Source organism: Hibiscus syriacus, unplaced genomic scaffold, assembly GCF_006381635.1.
Source record: "Hibiscus syriacus cultivar Baekdansim isolate YM2019G1 unplaced genomic scaffold, ASM638163v2 tig00110445_pilon, whole genome shotgun sequence".
Taxonomy (NCBI): domain Eukaryota; kingdom Viridiplantae; phylum Streptophyta; class Magnoliopsida; order Malvales; family Malvaceae; genus Hibiscus; species Hibiscus syriacus.
This window is the reverse complement of record NW_024062740.1, coordinates 457,970-478,947: the sequence shown is the minus strand read 5'-3', so window position 1 is coordinate 478,947 and position 20,978 is coordinate 457,970.

Genomic DNA, 20,978 nt, shown 5'->3' with positions numbered 1-20,978 from the left:
GCCCGAATACCTAAAAAAATTATATTTTAAAAGAGTTTTTAAGAAAACATCAGTTAAAAGATAAACTGATCTGCGTTTTAACCAAAAATTCGTTCTTTTTAATAGTAAAAAGGGATTCGTGGTCGGTTATGTTTAGGGAAGGATTAGCACCCCTACAACGCCCAAAATTGGTACTTTTTAATTATAAATTGTCTCTATTATTAAAAATTTAAAAATTTAAAATATATTTAATTTATAATCCTATTATTTCAAAATTATATAAAAAATATTTATTTATTTAAAAATATCAGAAAATGACTTCTAGGTGCCTTAAGACAGCTCTTTTCTTTGATATTAATAAATATTAATTTAAATAAAATTAAATAATAATTTTTTATTAATATTTAATTTTAAAATACCAGAATAGGACATCCAGTTGTATTAAGACTGCCCTTTTCTTCGATATTGAAAAATAATATTAAAATAATTTATTGAAAAAAATATAAATTATTATTTATTATATATATTTATGACTACATAATAATAATAAAATATTTAAATATAAACAAGTAAAATTAAAACAATAAAAATACAATTAGAACTATATATTTAAAAGCAGTAAAATAAATGAAAATATTTAAAATTAGTGACTAATTATAGTAAAATTAAAATTAAAAACCTAATTCATAATTAATCAAAATTATAGGGATTAACTATTTCCTTATTTATAATTTAGTGACTAAAATAAAATTATATAAAATTCGGATATTAGATTAAAATAAATAAAAACATACTATTCAGATTAAAAAATTAATTATTAAAATTAAAGGACTAAATTTGTCATTTACCCTAAATATATTATTTTAATACAAAGGACTAAAATAAATAAAAATAAATTTAAAGAACGAATTAAAAGGATTATAAATTGATTTAGTGACTAAAATGTAAATTTTACAAATTAGGATGACTGCGGAAAGGATTTAACTTTTATTTAATTACACAAATAGCCCTCCCCGAAACGGCGTCGTTCAGGAAGGGCTATTTAAAGCTGAAATCGGCTGGCCCGAAGGGCCAGCATTCATTTTTTTTTCATTCTCTCTCTAACTGAGAGAGAAATGAAATGCTCTCCCCTCTCTCTAGCTTCCCTCATCGGAGGGAAGCCGGTCACCGGGCGGCAGCCGTCTGCCGCCGTGATTCTCACCGCCGGCCACCGTATCCGGTGGCCGGAAAAAATTATTTTTACACCACCATGTAGATCGGACCGTCCTAATGACGGTTCCGATGCTCTTTTCTCCTAAACAGCTCCCGATCGGAGCAAATCTAAGAAAGTACCTTCGATTTTCGAAGGTTTTGGTGACGTTTGAAGAGGTCCGGTGGTCGTGGCTTCCTCGGTAAGCTTCTCCTCCTTTTTTTTTTATTTTTTTTGCTGGTTATTGTGTTGTTGCTCTCCGTTTTTGTATCTTTGCTCTCAGTTTTGTCTCTCTGTGTCCTGTTGGTTTTTTTCTTTTTCTTTGCAGATGGGATGATGGCTTTATAGCCATCACCGGTGTGACCATCAGACCGGGTAAAAGAGTGGAGTCTGGTGAGTCACCGGACTCCCAGTGGTGACTCACCCTAGGGCCTTAACGTGGACGGCTGGCGTTGGAACTTCTGGAGCCTTCGGTTGGGGCGTGGCAACGGCGGCAGTTGGCGTAGTCCCTAGGGTATCATAACCCTAGGGTTTCCTGCTGGAGGTTCTTGGACCGTTGGATCATGCCAGATCCAACGGTGGATGGATGATGGCGGCTGGGGTTTAGATATAAACCCTAAATGGGTTTAGGGTTACACATTTGGGTTAACTGGGCCACTGTATTTGGGTTAACTGGTTGGGCCAAACTTGGCCCATTTGTAATAATAAAATAATAATAATAATAATAATAATAATAATAATAATAATCATAATAATAATAATAAATAATAATAATAGTAAATAGAGAAAAAAAATAGTATCTTCAGCTGCCCCTCTTTGCTCATTCTTGTGTTAACAAGAATAGAGTAAAGATGAAAAGATAATAATATTTTTTTATCCATTTAAATTCACTTGACTATGATGGAGATGTTGAATAAATTCTTCTCTTTCTTCAGATGAGTTCTTCTCATTATGAACTTTCTGCTGGGGATGATGTTGACTTATTTCCTTCTGTGATAGAGTCATTCAAAAGGTTAAATAAGCTCTTCTCATTATGAACTTTCTCTGGAAAGGTTGATGCTAATCTATCTCCTTCTGTGATAGAATTATGCAAAAAGTTGAACAAGCTCTTCTTATTGTGAACTTCTTCTTCTTCAGATGAGTTCTTCTCATTATGAACTTCTCTGGAAAAGCTGTTCCATCAAGTGATGGATTTGAGCAAAAGGTTGAAGAAATTCTTCTCAATATGAATTTCTTCTTCTTCAGATGACGAGTTCTTCTCATTATGAACTCTACCTGGCAATGTTAATCCATCAAATGATGAATTTAAAACAAAAGGTTGAACAAATTCTTCTTATGAACTTCTTCTTCTTCTTCAGATGAGTTCTTCTCATTATGAACTTTCTCTGGAAAAGCTGATCCATCAAATGATAGATTTGAGCAAAAGATTGAACAAATTCTTCTCATTATGAATTTCTTCTTCCTTCTTCAGATGAATTCTTCTCATTACGAACTTTCTCTGGAAAAGCTGATCCATCAAATGATGGATTTAAGCAAAAGATTGAACAAATTCTTCTCATTATGAATTTCTTCTTCCTTCTTCAGATGAATTCTTCTCATTACGAACTTCCTCTGGAAAGTTTGATCCATCGAGTGATGGTTTTGAACAAAAGATTGAACAAATTCTTCTCATTATGAATTTCTTCTTCCTTCTTCAGATGAATTCTTCTCATTACGAACTTCCTCTGGAAAGTTTGATCCATCGAGTGATGGTTTTGAACAAAAAGTTGAACAAATTCTTCTCATTATGAATTTATTCTTCTTCAGATGACGAGTTCTTCTCATTATGAACTTCTTCTTCCTTCTTCAGATGAGTTCTTCTCATTATGAACTCGACCTAGCAATACTGATCCATTGAATGATGGGTTTAAATCTTTGCTAAAATCTTTGAAATTCCTGTTAAAAATTCAACTTGGATAAAATGAATGAAAATGCTCATATTTTGCAAATGTCTAAATATGATGCATGAATGTTGATGCAATCTTCATTTGACTTCAAAATGGTGAACTCGGTTTTCCTCCACTTCATCATTTATTGCCAGGGTCACCTCTGGATATCAGTGTAGCAACTTATGCTATCAAGCTTGCATTTCTGAAGAACCATCTGATCAACTTGTATCTTTATGTCTTCTTTGCTTCATGAAAGTCTCAGAAGAATTGTTTCATTTGTGGAACTCTTGTCGTAGTCAGAACTATGACCTTGATGCCCCATTTTGTCTTGGATAAAACCAATTTTCTTTGCTTGGAGTTGTGCAGAAATCCGATAAAGCTTTCATCTTTGAAAAGAGAATCTGTCATCTTTATAAAGGGAATCTATCATCTTTGAAGAGTGTAGATGTAGATATGCCTGACTCAGCAAGGATTAATTGGGAGAGTAGAGTCTGTTCTGTTTTAACTCTTGAAACACATCACAAGGAAGATTTATTCCAATTCCTTTCATGTTTCCATATATAATCAGATCTCGAATAAGGCAACTTGGATCATCATATCGAGATGCTTAACAACAACATGTCATTCAACCTTAGTTGGTACTACTAGTTTCTTGTTTAAAATTTCAATTCTCCTTCTGTGGAAAGAAATCTTCATCTTGTATCAATAAAGGAAAACCATATGATAACAACATTGGTTTAACACCATAATCACTGGTTCATAAAACATTTGACAACAAATTCTTCATCTCCTGAGGCTTCTGCTCGAATTGCTGGTCAATAAAGCTCTTTGCATGGTTTTCAAAGTTTTTGTATGATATCACAAAACCACTTGAGAACAAAACTCAGTGGGAATACAGGTGAAATACTGGTATGACCAAAAATAGTTGATCAAATTCACAAAATGTGCTGGTGTCGAATTGAATAGGAGACACTAATTGATCTCGATATCATCCTGGGCAAGGGCAAATGTAATACTGATCACGTTTTCTTCTGTAATGAGCATTGTAGAAAGTAGAAATACTTCAGCTATAGGATCCATGTACAGAAAGATATATGCGGAATTCTTGCTGTTGGGGATAAAACGCACATGATAAAACCCAAAATAGATAAAAATTCAGTTCAGTCCTGGCTGGCAATGAAAACCCCAGTAACAACGGGAATAACAGTAATATAAGTGAATCGAGTCTCCCTTTCCAATGTCATCGATTAAGCGAAAACTATTGTGAAAAACAGCTTCGTAATTCCAACAGTATGGTATGAAACTAACTGCCAGGAAATCTCAAAGAAATATTTTCAATTGTCACCGACACAGAGAATACAAAATTCAAAGCTGAGATCTCGAGGAACTGAACCCTGGATCGAATAGTCTGCATGGGGACCATATTTATTCATGCAACCATGATGTAGCTTAACAAAGAACACGCTATCTTGTGATACATGGTTAAGAAGATTGGGTACTTGAAACCATACTTGCTGAGTAGATATTTGTTCAACAACATGATCATAATATAACTGCTTGATGAACGAAGCAATTATGTATAGTCAGCTTGACTATCACTGTTTCACCATTTTCATTCTTCACACCTTTCTGTCTCATTGGAAATATTTGTTCAAGTCAATGATCTTGACACAAGATGTTGTGGGCCTTCAGCATGCCCCAACATTGGCTAATACAAGTGTTCAAAATGCATCAACAGTTCTGATTCTGATTGAAATGGGCTTTCAGCATGCCCCAGCATTTTGCTGATTCAACTCTCAATGTATGTTTTACTGGAATATCATGATCCTCATGAGGTCCAATTTTGACAATGCAATGTGGTGCTTGTAGCTTTCTTCATGCCCCAAATCTGTTTATCTTGAATACTCTCATTCAGGTGTCACTAAACAGTAGTATTGTCAAGTAACTGGAGGAAATCTCTTCATGTTGTCACAAACTTAAGAAGTATTCCATCATTCTGACAGAAACGTCTGAGATATGTGTCTTCTGAATGAGGTGATCATTTTCTGTATCTGGAGGGATTTAGTCAGACAGAGCAGTGAAAATAGCTTGGTAATCCGTTCCAGGCTGACACAGTGGCTTATCATCTTTCAGTGAAAGCCATCTCTGAAATATACTTTTCTGTGGGAGAGAAACCAATTTATGCAAACAATAATCTGATGCAATAACAAGACTACATATACAGTGGTACAGGCTTTTGAAAAATCTACACCCATGCAACATGTTGATTCTGATAATAACTCATCTGATTATGAAGCGATCTTTCAGGATAATTTCACATATATTGATAGTTCTTTCTGATACCGAGGAAATCCTGAATTCTGATTCTGATGAGGAGAATAAATTGTTATATTTGACGAAAATGGGATTCTCAGAGGCTGAGGTTTCAATAGCCATGAAGAGATGTGGTTCAGATTCATCAATTGCAGAATTGACAGATTTATATGTGCTGATCAAATGGCTAAGGCTACTGACACACTTCTTCCGGTAGAAGATAGGAAGCCATTATGCAATGATCCCAATTACAGGAAAATGTGAAACTTGGGCAATGATTTGTGGAAAAGGAGGAAGCAGAGGAAGCATGAAAAAAATGCTTCTTAATGAAGACGATCATGCAGTTCATCTTTCAACTCCAATGATTGGTTCTGAGGTTCCTACCGAACCAGATCAGATAACTCAAAGAACACTTCCAGAAGATGCTATTGAGTCTCCTTATTTCTACTATGAGCAAATTCATCTTTCAAATCCAATGATTGGTTTTGGGGTTCATACCAAACTAGATCAGATAACTCAAAGAACACCTCCAGAAGATGCTATTGGGCCTCCTTATTTCTACCATGAGCACATGGATCTTTCAAATCCAATGATTAATTTTGGGGTTCATACCAAATCAGATCAGATAACTTAAAGAACACCTCCAGAAGATGTTATTGGGCCTCCTTATTTCTACCATGAGCACATGGATCTTTCAAATCCAATGATTGATTTTGGGGTTCATACCAAATCAGATCAGATAACTCAAAGAACACTTCCAGAAGATGCTATTGGGTCTTCTTATTTCTACTATGAGCACATGGATCTTTTCAAATTCAATGATTGGTTTTTGGGGTTCATACCAAACCAGATCAGATAACTCAAAGAACACTTCCAGAAGATGCTATTGGGTCTTCTACTATGAGCACATGGCACTTGCTCCAATTAAAGTTTGGACTGGAATATCATAGTACTTATTTGATGTAGAGCCAGAATTTGTAGATTCGAAGCATTTTCATGCTACTACACTGAAAAGGGCTATATTCATAATTTTTCCAATTGAGAACAGATTTTCTCTTATTCTGCTTCCTCCATGTGCTGATGTTTTTCCATTGACAAAGAAATGATGACCTTCCTTCGAGTGTCCAGAAGTATGTTCTTGATGAGTGCTGAAAATGGAATCTGGTATGGGTTGGAAGGAATAAAATTGTTCCACTTGAATCTGATGAGGTGGAAATGCTTCTAGTTTTCCCTAAAAACCATACACAAGGATCTATATAGAGACATGTTCCATGGTGGTATCAATGTCCTGTCTCTTTTCTCTGGAATCAGTGATGCAGAGATTGCCTTCTATTGTCCTGGCATATCTTTGAAAACAGATGTGTAAGAACTGAATGATGATCGGTTGGAGCAATTGATGAGTAGTTTTGTCGAATTCGACCTTGTTGTCAGTGGCATCCAGCATAACAACCTTACTGGAAGAAATAAACATCATCAGGATGAGCTAGACGTTTTTTGTTGGTGCATTTCCTTGCAATGACTGCTACGACAATTGTCTCTTCTGCTGCTCCAATATATATCCCACTCTTTTCGAATCATGGAACGGTTTAGTTGACAGTAAAACTTGTCATCTTCAACTTTTGGAATCTTGTAACCAATGTTACCCTATATAAAAGGCCTATAAGGGTAGATTCTGTTCCAATGTCTTATTTTGTGCCATAAGTCCTCAAATTCAAATTTAGCAATCTTCTGAAGGACATAATGGATATCATTTTGACAAAGAAAATGATCGGCATAGAAGAAGTAGCAATAAGACTTGAGCCAGCATCACGGTATAACCAGAGTGCAGGTAGTGACTTTGTTCATGGCTCTATGATGTAATCTTCTAGAGAACATGAATTGATGGTTGGGGAAAATAATATGTCTGGTGATGCTTATCTCCCTCAGCATGAGATAAACGATAATCTTTCTTGATGAGCTACTAATAATGTCATAGGAGAGTGTCACAATTTCAATTCTCCAGACTTTCTGGCTTCTTAGACCACTTGCCTTCAAAAATGTGAAGTGCTTCATTATTCTGGCCTCGTTCATTCTTTTTCTACAACAAAGGTAGAATAAGCAACAATTGCTTCAAGGACCTTCCTCATTTGAGACTGTCCTGTTTGAAAATGTTTTTTTTTTCTCATTTCTTTATTGAAGAATGAAAGAATTTTGTAAAGTATTATCCCTTTCAGGTTCACAATATGATCATAAACAATGAATTTAATGATTATCAAATAAATCAACTACATTTTTAAATCATTTAAAAATCATAGTCCTATGGCAAGTGTTAAAATTATTAACTGATTTGAGGTATAGGTTGATTTTGGTAAAGTAGGTTCTTTCAAGTTGGTTCAGTATGTCACTTCGGGCTTCCACTAACTTGAAGAAATGGTTGTTATGCTCATCTTGTAGAGATACTTCTCGTTTCCAAAATGTCAGAAACGTCTTTGGGATGTGCGGTGCTTCTTTTAAGAGCTTAAAATTGTCTCTTATGTCGTTGTTGCACCATTCAATATTCAAGCCGCCTTTTCAGGTTTTCAACTCGAATCCTCCTTTGGTTCTAAGATGTTATTTAAAAATTTATATCTTGAACCCACCTTTTATCATTTTTTATATCATGCATTAAAGATTTTAAAACCAATATTTGTAAATAAAATTAATCTTGAGAGGCGAAATGAATTCTGAAGATATTCTCTTTTACTTAGAAATCCAGTATGATTAAAATGGACTTTTCAGGTACGTAATGTAGGCCATGGCTTATGGTTACGAAAAAAGGGATAAAAAGGCCCAAATAAGTGTTTTAAGGGTAATCAAACCAAGGATCAATTCATTCTGATGCCATCAATCTTGTTTTGTTTGACTTGGATATGCCTTGCTGGGGAATTTTCCATCATCTGGATCCCTCTAGACTGCCAAATTTTGGATTCATTTCCATTTTCTCATATCTCCAGCATTTCTTGATCTTCTTATTTGTACTTGATCAACCTTGTAACTTGAGGCTCAATAAGTCACCCATCTTGATTCAATTTTCCTTTTTCTTTCCTTTTTCTTCTTTTTTTTCTTCTTTCTTTGCTGGATGAGTATAATACTTTAATTGCTTTGAGCACCTCATTTTCCTTTTGCATTTTGTAGGTTTTCCATTATTCTTGATTGGATTGATCTTCAAGCACTATGTATTTGACATACTTTGTAGTTTAAAACTTTCATGACTTCATGGAAACTTGTCTTCGTAATAAAACTGTATTAATAATCTTTATTCTTGTGAGCCAATATCCTTTACCTTGCCCCCAATGTAGAGGGTGATCCTTGGTTAGGGTTGAATTAGAAGAAAAATTATTCAGGCTCAAATGGGGACAACAAAGGATATATATATATATATATTAAAGGATAAATGAAACAATGCCGTTCATCATCTCATACACAGAAACCTTTGTAAAAAGAGGTATCTCCAGGGGGATGAATATTCAAGATTAATTTTACTTACATGAAAAATGTAATTAATGCATGATATATTTATTTCAATCAATCACTTTCCCCTTCTTCTTGAGTATGTCGTAATCACCCGAAATCATCTTCAATGAGTTGGTCCATGATACCTCATCTCGTATCTTCTTGCAGTAAGATTCACGGATAATTGAAAGTTTGGTTCTTTTGAGGTCTTTTGGTTTATGATGGTTTTGGAAGGACAAATGTGTGACTTTTGAAGTCGTATATATATGGTGGAATGTAGTATCATCAATCAACTCTACCCGAAAAGGTAAACATCTGGAGTAGGTGTCTCAAAAACAAGTGGAGACATTTCTTCGGAATCTTTGTAGTGTCAAGATTTAGTTTGAGTAATTGGCATTGGATGAGATATTGAAGATATGATTTTACCACTTGCCAATAGATCTATAACTCTTGAAAAATTAAAAGAATATCTAATCTACTTGATACTCAATAATTTCAAGATTAAAATTTGATTCCTTGCTCATAACCATAAAAGCAATACATATTTATTTATTGCACAAAAGGTGGAGGAAGGAAAAAAAAACAAGTTCAAACAGGATGCTGAAAGTAGAAAAGTACTACAGTGGTAGATAACACTTCCACTTATTTATTTTATTATGCCTCATTACTCCTATAATGGTATGTAATAGGATCAGAGTTCTTTTCTTCATTTGCCCCCCATTTCTTGATCATTTCTTGTGTCAAAACCCCTTTGTCAACAAGCATCTCAATTTCTTTTAACAGTGGCCTACAATTGCCTGTAGAATGCCCCTTTACCCCCAAGTGGAAATTACAAACACTATCTTGATCATAGCTATGAGCAGAAGGGTTTGATGTCACTTTAGTTGGTCTTGGTGTGATGTATTGACCTTTAACCAAATGAGGATACAAGTCTGAAATGGAAGTTTGGAATACTTCCAAAGTTTTTCTTGATCGCATGACTTTCTTTGGTCGATCCGAATAGTTACTTGCTCTTTTTCTTTTGTAATTACTAGGACTCTGGATGCAACATTCATTCACATGATCAGCTTTTGCTTTTTGATCCATCGGGATCTTGGATGTGACTTTTGAGTTTTCTTCACTGATTACATTCTCAATTAAATCTCCACTTGTCACAAGATTCTCGAATTCGTTTGTCGGATTTGCCTGCATTAACTCGAAGAAAGGCGCTGGAAGGGAATCACGAAACATACGTGATATTTCTTCTTCTAACATGGGAGTTTGAACTTGTGTTGCCACTCCTCTCCATCTTAGGGCATATTCTTGAAATCTTTCATTGGTTTTCTTCTTTACTCTTCGAAGATCCATACGTGTTGGAACTAAGCCTTTAACATACCGTATTGTCCCAAAAATGCATCAGCTAGATCTACCCATCTTGATCTGTTCTTGGGTCAACTGATTGTACCAGACTACTGTTGGGCCAACAAGACTATCATGGAAAGAGTGAATTAATAGATCATCAGAACTCAAATATCCTTCCATTTTTCTGCAAAACATTCTCAAATGGATTAAGGGACAACTGGTGCCATCATATTTCTCAAAATCAGGCATTTTGAATTCATGGGGAATAATCAAATCTAGAACCAAGCTGAGCTTTCTTGCTTCTAATTCTTTGTGGTGGGCACTAACATCTTTCATGTTTCTGATTGCTTTCTCTGTCCTCTTGACTCTCTCCTCATATTGTGAATAATTAATGAGGCTATTCTTTGGGTTTGAGTGGGATGCTCCAGGGTATGTTATCTTTCTCGATTCTTCAATCTGATAGCACGATTTCTTTTTAGAAGTTATCTTTTCTTTATCAGATTCCATTCCCTGAATAATTTGATCTGATTCATCTGGTACTGAATCTGACGCTTCTTTCCTTATATCCGGAGGTAACCCTGTCAATTGTTCTGGCCACTGGTCTTGTAGTCCCTTATAAGATTGCTCCATTGTTTTCATGATGATAGTAAAGTAATATGAATGAATGGTCTTGGTTTTTACTGTTACAGAACCTTTCAAGAATTATTTACATGTTTTTATAATTAAAGTACATAACAGTACTTAAATAAAAATGTGAAAAATGCATAAATGGAAAAATAAGAATGCAAAATGTGCAATTCAAAGGCAGACATAAAAGTATGAATGCAAAATGAAAAATGCAAAGATGCAAAATGAAAATGCATATATGAAAATGTGTTACTTAAGAGTGATCATCTTAGAACAGATTTCATTGAACACAAAAGTTTCGGTACATCAAACAAAACTTTTACATGTAGGGGACAACTTTCAGTCCTAACTTCAACAAAACTTTACATATAGGGAATAACTTTCCCATTTTCTTCTCTAAAACCAAGTTAGTTTATCAGCTTATGGGCCATATTGCTTGTCTGGACTGCAGCTTCTTCCATGACATTCTGGTGTTCTTTCATCTCCTATGTCAATTCTCGGAGTTGCTCATTTTCCCTTGTGAGAGGACATTTGTGTTCAAAAAGTTTTTGGACAAGATCTTCATGTATGTTGCAACTCTTTTTCAGTTTGGTGACCCCTGCTATCCACTCTTCTGGGGTGTTTCCTATACCAGCATTTTGAAAGGCTTGACCGACCTTATGGAAATCTTCATGTATGGTTTCCATTTTGGTGCTCAATTTATCATTTTCAATCTTCAAATGACGTATTTGAGCTTCAAACCTTAGCAAATCTTTTTCTCTCTAGGCGCCCCTACTGATATTCTTACCTTTGAAGACTTTTGGTATTAAACTAGCAGGACCCTCGGTTACTAAACTAGGTCGATCATTTACCATAAATTGCAAGGTTACATGATCCAAAAGACTTTGGACTCGACGTTTGAAGGCAAGACAATTCTCGATGGTATGTCCTTGAGCTCTGGCATGATATTCACAATGAACGTTGATGTCATACCAATTTGGATACGGAGGTTGGAATAGTTTTATGTAATATGGAGCCACTTCTCGTGCTTCAAGTAACTTTTCATACAACTCTTTATATGATATAGGTATAGCATCAACATGAGAACCGCCTTTTGTCTTGGATTGAACCTGAGTTTTAGATATCGGGAGCCTACTAAACTTCGATGATTTCTGGTTACATGATTTATTCTCTTCTCTGAGAGCTTTTACAATTGTCATCATTTCTTTGGTATCTTCAGATGACTTGTGAATACGGATGATGATTGTCTGTAACTTCTCTAATTGATTGGGATCAGAAGTCCCTTGCATATTTGAGATTGCAGGATTATGTTCATTAAGCTTTCTCTCTTTCTGTGCAGGAATCTCTTCTCTTTTGGCCAAAACAGATATTCTATCCATCATCTTGGACATCTGCTCTCTTATTTCTCATATCTCTTCTTGCTCCTTAATGGACACATGATCTCTAGGTGCGTAGCTTTCTTCTATCCTCGGAGTTCTCTCAGGATGCCATTTCACGGTTGCGTCATATTTTGTTCGATCATAAAACTTTTTGTCCATTTACGATTTCTTTCCAATATGATGAACAATCTTTCAAGTCAACACCTTTTGATTATGCCATGATCATGCAATGCAAACAAAAGAAATCAATATGAACAGATTAGAGCAATGTAACATGCATGAAAAAATAAAAAAATAGAATAGTTAGTACCAACTAATGGAAAAAAATCTATTTATCAAGGTATAAATCTTAACCTCATGCTTTCTAGTTCCATGCTTTGTTTGGAAAATTTAACCTAACCGCATGATTTCTAGTTCGCATGCATTTATTCCGGAAAAAGAAAAGGAAATAAAATAAATTAAAAGCTAGAGCTTATTTCTCCTTTGTGTATACCTACTGACAAAATTTCGGCATGGTCTCAGATTGGGAGAGTTTCTAGGGTTTATTATATGCAGGTTTTCAGTTCTAGGAGTAAAAGTACTCGAACTGTCTTTGTTGATGCCCATTGGGCTGTCAACCCTCAATCCTAGTCCATTACAGACTTAAACGGATCGAATTCAATTCGAGGGGACACATTTCTCTATACCTGACACGGAGAATAAATTCTCACGAAGACATAGAGCATATAAACCCCGAAAGTTACTTGCTAGGTCTGACACGGAGAATAAATTCTCACGAAGACGTCGCTTTCACTCCCACTTAAAAGGGACAAACTCAATTATAGAGCTTTATGTTATGCTATGAAAGTGTTGTGTGTGAGGAGAAATGTTCAAACCTTTGACAGAAAAATAATGAAATAAAATACTTGCAAATAAAATGAAATATTAATAAGAAAATATATAAATACTATGAAAATAATAAATATATAAAATTTTTGAAAAGAAAGAATTATAAAAATATATAAATTTTTAAAAAATAGAGACAATTTATAATTGATTTTAAAAGTTTGACCAGTCCCCAGCGGAGTCGCCAAGCTGTCGTAATCGGTTTTCGTCCGGGCATGAAATATTTATTTAGCGGGAAAATTGATGTGAATAAATGGTTTTGAAAATAATTTGGGAGTCGCCATCGGCATTTTGGGTCAGGTAGGTCGAATACCTAAAAAAATTATCTTTTAAAAGAGTTTTTAAGAAAACATCAGTTAAAAGATAAACGGATTAGCACCCCTACAATGCCCAAAATTGGTACTTTTTAATTATAAATTGTCTCTATTATTAAAAAATTTAAAAATTCAAAATATATTTAATTTATAATCCTATTATTTCAAAATTATATAAAAACTATTTATTTATTTAAAAATATCAGAAAAGGACTTCTAGGTGCCTTAAGGCAGCTCTTTTCTTTGATATTAATAAATATTAATTTAAATAAAATTAAATAATAATTTTTTATTAATATTTAATTTTAAAATACCAGAATAGGACATCCAGTTGTATTAAGACTGCCCTTTTCTTCGATATTGAAAAATAAATATTAAAATAATTTATTGAAAAAAAATATAAATTATTATTTATTATATATATATTTATGACTACATAATAATAATAAAAATATTTAAATATATAAACAAGTAAAATTAAAACAATAAAATACAATTAGAACTATATATTTAAAAGCAGTAAAATAAATGAAAATATTTAAAATTAGTGACTAAATTATAGTAAAATTAAAATTAAAAAACCTAATTCATAATTAATCAAAATTATAGGGATTAAACATGCTATTTCCTTATTTATTAATTTAGTGACTAAAATAAAATTATATAAAATTCGGATATTAGATTAAAATAAATTAAAACATACTATTCAGATTAAAAAAATTAATTATTAAAATTAAAGGACTAAATTTGTCATTTACCCTAAATATATTATTTTAATACAAAGGACTAAAATAAATAAAAATAAATTTAAAGAACCGAATTAAAAGGATTATAAATTGATTTAGTGACTAAAATGTAAATTTTACAAATTAGGATGATTGCGGAAAGGATTTAACTTTTATTTAATTACACAAATAGCCCTCCCCGAAACGGCGTCGTTCGGGAAGGGCTATTTAAAGCTAAAATCGGCTGGCTCGAAGGGCCAGCATTCATTTTTTTTTTATTCTCTCTCTAACTGAGAGAGAAATGAAATGCTCTCCCCTCTCTCTAGCTTCCCTCATCGGAGGGAAGCCGGTCACCGGGCGGCATCCGTCTGCCGTCGTGATTCTCACCGCCGGCCACCGTATCCGGTGGCCGAAAAAAATTATTTTTACACCACCATGTAGATCGGACCGTCCTAATGACGATTCCGATGCTCTTTTCTCCTAAACAGCTCCCGATCGGAGCAAATCTAAGAAAGTACCTTCGATTTTCGAAGGTTTTGGTGACGTTTGAAGAGGTCCGGTGGTCGTGGCTTCCTCGGTAAGCTTCTCTCCTTTCTTTTTTTTATTTTTTTTTGCTGGTTATTGTGTTGTTGCTCTCCGTTTTTGTATCTTTGCTCTCGGTTTTGTCTCTCTGTGTCCTGTTGGTTTTTTTCTTTTTCTTTGCAGATGGGGTGATGGCTTTATAGCCATCACCGGTGTGACCATCAGACCGGGTAAAAGAGTGGAGTCTGGTGAGTCACCGGACTCCCAGTGGTGACTCACCCTAGGGCCATAACGTGGACGGCTGGCGTTGGAACTTGTGGAGCCTTCGGTTGGGGCATGGCAGCGGCTGGAGCGACGTGGAGCGGCGGCAGCTGGCGTAGTCCCTAGGGTATCATAACCCTAGGGTTTCCTGCTGGAGGTTCTTGGACTGTTGGATCATGCCAGATCCAACGGTGGATGGATGATGGCGGCTGGGGTTTAGATACAAACCCTAAATGGGTTTAAGGTTACACATTTAGGTTAACTGGGCCACTGTATTTGGGTTAACTGGTTGGGCCAAACTTGGCCCATTTGTAATAATAAAATAATAATAATAATAATAATAATAATAATCATAATAATAATAATAAATAATAATAATAGGAAATGGAGAAAAAAAATAGTATCTTCAGTGTGGTGTCTCTGAGGATCCCTGTTAGCATAGGTTTGAAAGTTTTCGGAAGATATTTGTGGAGGTATAACACTTGTCCCCTATTTTTCGAGGGAATATCATAAAGTAACTTGATTTGAGACTCAAAGTGAGTGATACAACGATGATCTCTCTATTTTGTTCAATGCGAATGTTCGTCGTCTTTGCTATATGGTGCGAGACATAAACCTTCAATTCTTTTTTTAATGGAGACTAAACTACACTCCTCTAACATAGAGACTCTCTAATGGCATTGATATTAGTTCCTCTTGGCAGCAGCTGAGGTCTCTCTATCGGCTGGAAAAATAATGCGTCTCTCTCTCTTAGCTCTTTCTCTTTCTTGGACAGGCACATAGATGTATTTATCAATAATGATTTTGAAGAATATTGACTGTTGCATTAATCCTTCCCATAATTGAGTCTCTTATGCGTGACTTCACCTATGAAGATGTTTGGATAGCATTGCAATCTATGAGCCCTCTGAAAGCTTATGGGGAAGACGGTCTTGGCGCAATCTTCTATCAACGTTTCTGGGATATTGTAGGCCTTGATGTTTCTAATTATTGTATATCAATTCTAAAAGGCGACCTCTCCATTGTTGACATCAATCATACACAGTTCTTATTCCCAACGTTAATGGTCTTAGAAGTTTGTCCCATTTTAGGCCGATCAGTCCCTATAATGTTCTCTTTAAAATAATATTGAAGATAATAGCCAATAGACTTCAGTCTATGCTTCATTTATGCATCGACAAAGCTCAGAGTACATTTATTTCGGGGCAGCTTTCACTGACAATATCATCATTGCTTATGAGGTCCTTCATTCTTTCAAAAGAAACATGTTGGTCGTAATGGATCATTTTCCCTCAAACTTGACATGAACAAGGCATACGATCGTGTTGAATAGCACTTTATATAGGAAAATGGGCTTCTCGGAATACCGTTTAAATCATGTGATGAGTTGTCACCACTGTGTCTTACTCAGTGATAATTAACGGTATTATTAGTGACAAATTTTGCCCATCTAGAGGTCTCTGACAGGGAGATTCGTTCGGCCCCTTCTTATTTCTGATATGTAGTGAGGACCTTTCTTCTCTAATCCGCTTGGCCTCCCGCAATGAAACGCTAAAGGGTGTCGTATATCCAAAAACGCCCCAACCATTACCCATTTATTCTTCGCCGATGACAGACTTATATATGGTGTAGCTACGGCTATTGTTGCTCAAAATCTTAAGATGTTGCTGGTTTTATAATCGAATTGCTCAAGTCAGATTATTAATTTTGAAAAATCAACTGTATTTTTTAGTTCCATTGTTGGGGATTACAATAAATCGGATGTTTGACATATTTTGAGTGTTGATGGCATTAACAATATGGAGGTTTTGCTGTGAGACGGATTAATATACGGTTGAAAAAACGACGTGACTGGTTAAATAGGTGACCGGTTAAAAGCGCTACCGGAAATGTTATATGTTTTCACCGAAAATGTTATTTGTGTTGGTAATAATAATGATAATAATTAGGATTATTATCATCGTATGTAAAATGCGCCAAAAAAATATTATTTTAATATAACTGGTTAATTACTGAAAACATTATCAACCATAATAACATAATAGGTAGCTCCTATTTTATTTTACCGTTTACATTATTAGTAATCTTTAAACAAACCGGTAGGTATTTTAATGTAATAGGTAACGTCTATTTTATTTTACCGTTGACATTATTAGCAACCTTCAAACAAATAGGTAGGTAGTTTAATATAATAGGTGTCACTTATTTAATGTAATAGGTAGCGCCTATTTTATTTTACCGTTTACATTATTAGTAGCCTTAAAAAAACCTGTAGATATTTTAACATAATATGTAGCGCCTATTTTATTATACCGTTTACATTATTAGTAACCTTCAAACAAACCGGTAGGTAGTTTAACATAATAGATAGCGCTTATTTAACGTAATAGGTAGCGCCTATTTTATTTTATCGTTTACATTATTAGTAGCATTTAAACAAATCGATAGGTATTATAGGTAATTTAATATAATAGGTAGCGCATATTTTATTTTAACCGGTTAAGTTTTAAATATAAGTATCGATACATACAATATAGGTATAGATACTTTTTCAGGACAATATTTAAATATCTATATTTTTAGAGTAAGTATAGATGCAATTTATGTTTCAAAAATTTTTAATAGTTCTTCATGTTTTCCACCTACAACATTAATTTAATAATTTCATTTACACAAAACATTATTTGATTGTTTAGATATTTTATAAAATATTATTTAGAATTTAAATTTAACAGTTTTAACCAAAGATAATAATAAATATGTAATATCTATGTTTATTATTTTTTATTGAATAATAATATATACCGTAACATAAAAATAAATCATTAGACGCGTATAATTACTAAATTAATATCTTAAAACTCACTCAAAAGATAACCCTAATTTAATATTTTCCACGGTGAAGTAAGTATGGACACTTATATATATGTATTGATACCTACCGATAACCAATGTTTACCGGTTACCAAATGTTTTAATAGTTTTCATGTTTTCTACCTACAACATTATGAGTCTGCCAACATTTCTGGTAGCGCTTTACCAAATTTATTAATTATCTTATTAAGTTTCCTTTCACGTCGTTTCTTACCCGTATATTAGTCCGCCTTTTTTTGAGACAACCCCTACCAATATAGAATCCTATTTGAGCCTCCCTTCAATGATCGATAAAAAAAAGTGTGCTTTCTTGTAACACCCACAGACCGATGCGGGTGACCCGATCCGATATGAGGTGTCACATTAAAGCCATCGGAGTGACCCACAGTAAAAATCCTGGAAAATTTAAAATTTCTGTTAAAACACGTAAAATCATAAAACAATTTATAAATAATACAAATTTAGAAAACCATTCATATATTATAAACAGGATTAAAATCATACAAGTTTCAGACTCTGATATAAAAACAGAGTACAACCTACATGCCCCCTAATCACATGCACCGTACTTCGCAAGCAACGCCGATGGAACTCCTTTATTGATGTCGATAGTTGCACTGGTTTGATTCTTTTAACCTGAAATGGTGAGTAAAAGAGTGAGCTTTGGGAAGCTCAGTAATACAAAACTATCAAGTGAGGCTGAAGGACATGCAGATAAAATGAATATCATAAATTTTCCTTATTGACTTAGTCGTCTACAGATTTTCGTAATGAGTTGAGGTTTCACTAATATTTCATCGAGTAAAGGCCATGAATATTTCAGTTCATAGGAAACATTCAGAGTACCAAGTTTTTAGGAGATCAGAATAGGAAGTCTAGTGTGTTCCAACCAAAACTAGTGTAAAGGTACATATCTTTTTTTTTAAAACAGTAACAATTTAAAACATATTTTTAAAACCATAGTAGAACACTTCAACCGATCACCTTTATGCAGTTCCCCCAAAACTGCATCCATAAGGACTTACCCTAAGCACACATCAAAGAAGCCACCCTAAAGGAATACCTTGGGGCCTATGGGGCTACCCAAGGGTCTCCTTAGGTCTGTAAGGATTTACCAGCTTGATCAGAGCTGAACCTCCATACTTCATAATACTACCCATACAATATCCAATATAAATTAGATTTTACAGTAAACTGTAATATTAAGATCGTGATCCAATAAAATCTCGTAAGAGTTACAATGAAATAAATCACATAACTGCCCTCCACCCTTACACCATATGTAGTCCCATAATTAACCCAAGGGAGTGCCTTGGGGCCTGCTAGACTACCTAAAAACGTTTCTCGGGGCCTCGAAGCATATCCAAATGTCACCTTAGGTCTGTAAGGATTTATCAGCTTGATCAGAGTTGAACCTCTATACTCCAACTTACCCAGATAATTTCCCAATAAAATAGTTATAATAGTAACCAGTAGATTCTCTGGTCCATAAATCAGGAACAATAATATTTTCCAGTGAAAACAGGAAACCAAATAACACATTTCAAGTAATCATAGTTCATAAACCAATAGATTCCATGATTCATAAATCATGAATTATTATATTTTCCAGTGAAAACATGTAACCAGAGAATATATACCATGTAGCCATAGTTCATAAGCTAGTAAATTAGTAAATCAGTGATTTCAGAAAATCACATTTAAAATAGGTAAAACATTTACATGTCACATAAGAAACACACTAGAGGATCCAAATATTCTTCAGAGCTACTTGGTAATCAAGAAGGTATTCATAATCTTGTGCATCAGAGTTACTTAAGATATCAAGTATGACATGAGTGATTCCATTATTCAAACTAACAGGGCTATTTCATGCATTTTGGTTCTTGGAGAATTCTTAATAATTTAACTCAATAAGGATAAAGCAATGATTTTTGGTATTCAAGATTATACATGGAATCATCGAGATTTCAAGTCCGATCGAACTATATATCTTAATACTGTGATACTTGTCAATCATTCAGATCGTGACACTTCACTATTATTCACTTCTTATTACTGACTACACCATTTGATCTGATCAATATCAGAATCATCCTTGATCAGTTCTTGAGGAGAATAATATATATTATGTTGGCATTTATTTCATTTTCATGTTGTAATAGTATCCAAAATGCCCGACGACATGGGTCGTGCTCCATAACCTTTAGAGGCAGTACATCATTTATGTTCATCAGTGTTCCCATAGTCTATCCAAAGGCATTCACTTGATCTAAGTCATAAAGGTATTTAGATCATCTTGGTATTCGAGGTTATTTTAGTTATTTGGGGTCTAGACTCATTACTTATTTCAAAACTTGATGAATATCCATCATTTAAATACTTCAGTGACGTGTCGTAGTTCTAGTAATCTAGTCTTAAAATAATCATTAAAAAACAATGAGATCGACATATTAAGAAATTCCAAATGTATGAGTTTATTTTTTGGGTTTTTCAAATAGATCAGGAATTTAATCGGTGATCCCAAGGTTCAAGTGAATCAAAATATAAGTTCTTAGGTCGTCTCCATTATCATAGCCATTCATAGTCCTTTTTATGCGTTAAGGGTATTATCGTCATTCCATTCAATTTTATTAGTGGCATTACTTCTGATAAATTAGACTTCCAAGTATTCTAGTTCCTTTAGAGTTCAAGGTATTTTGGTCATTTGAATGTTGGGGTTATTTTAGTTATTTCGTAGCTCGAAGACATTTCAGTAATTCAGATGAATCTAAACATATGTACCTTTCATGGTAATTTGGTTAGATATATCTGTTAAGCGTTATTTTTGCTCTTAGGGGTAATCATGGTATTTTTGCGATGCAAGGGCATTTTGGACAAATTACAATTCAAGTTTATTCTAGTCCTTTCCATTTAATTTCATTTTTCTGAATAATTCAAACAAGAATAGTACTTCCAATATTTAGACTTTAGGTGCTGTTGATAATCAACAATTACAGGCCTTATGCCTTTTCGAATGTTAGGATTCGATTATTAGTGACTATCTGATCAGATCGTGAATTTAAAATATGAAATGGTGATTTAACGGATTAAAAATACAAATTCTCAAGGTGCTTTCGCTCTGTCCAGCCCATTTTTACCCCATAAGGGCAATTTCATAAATTTTATAG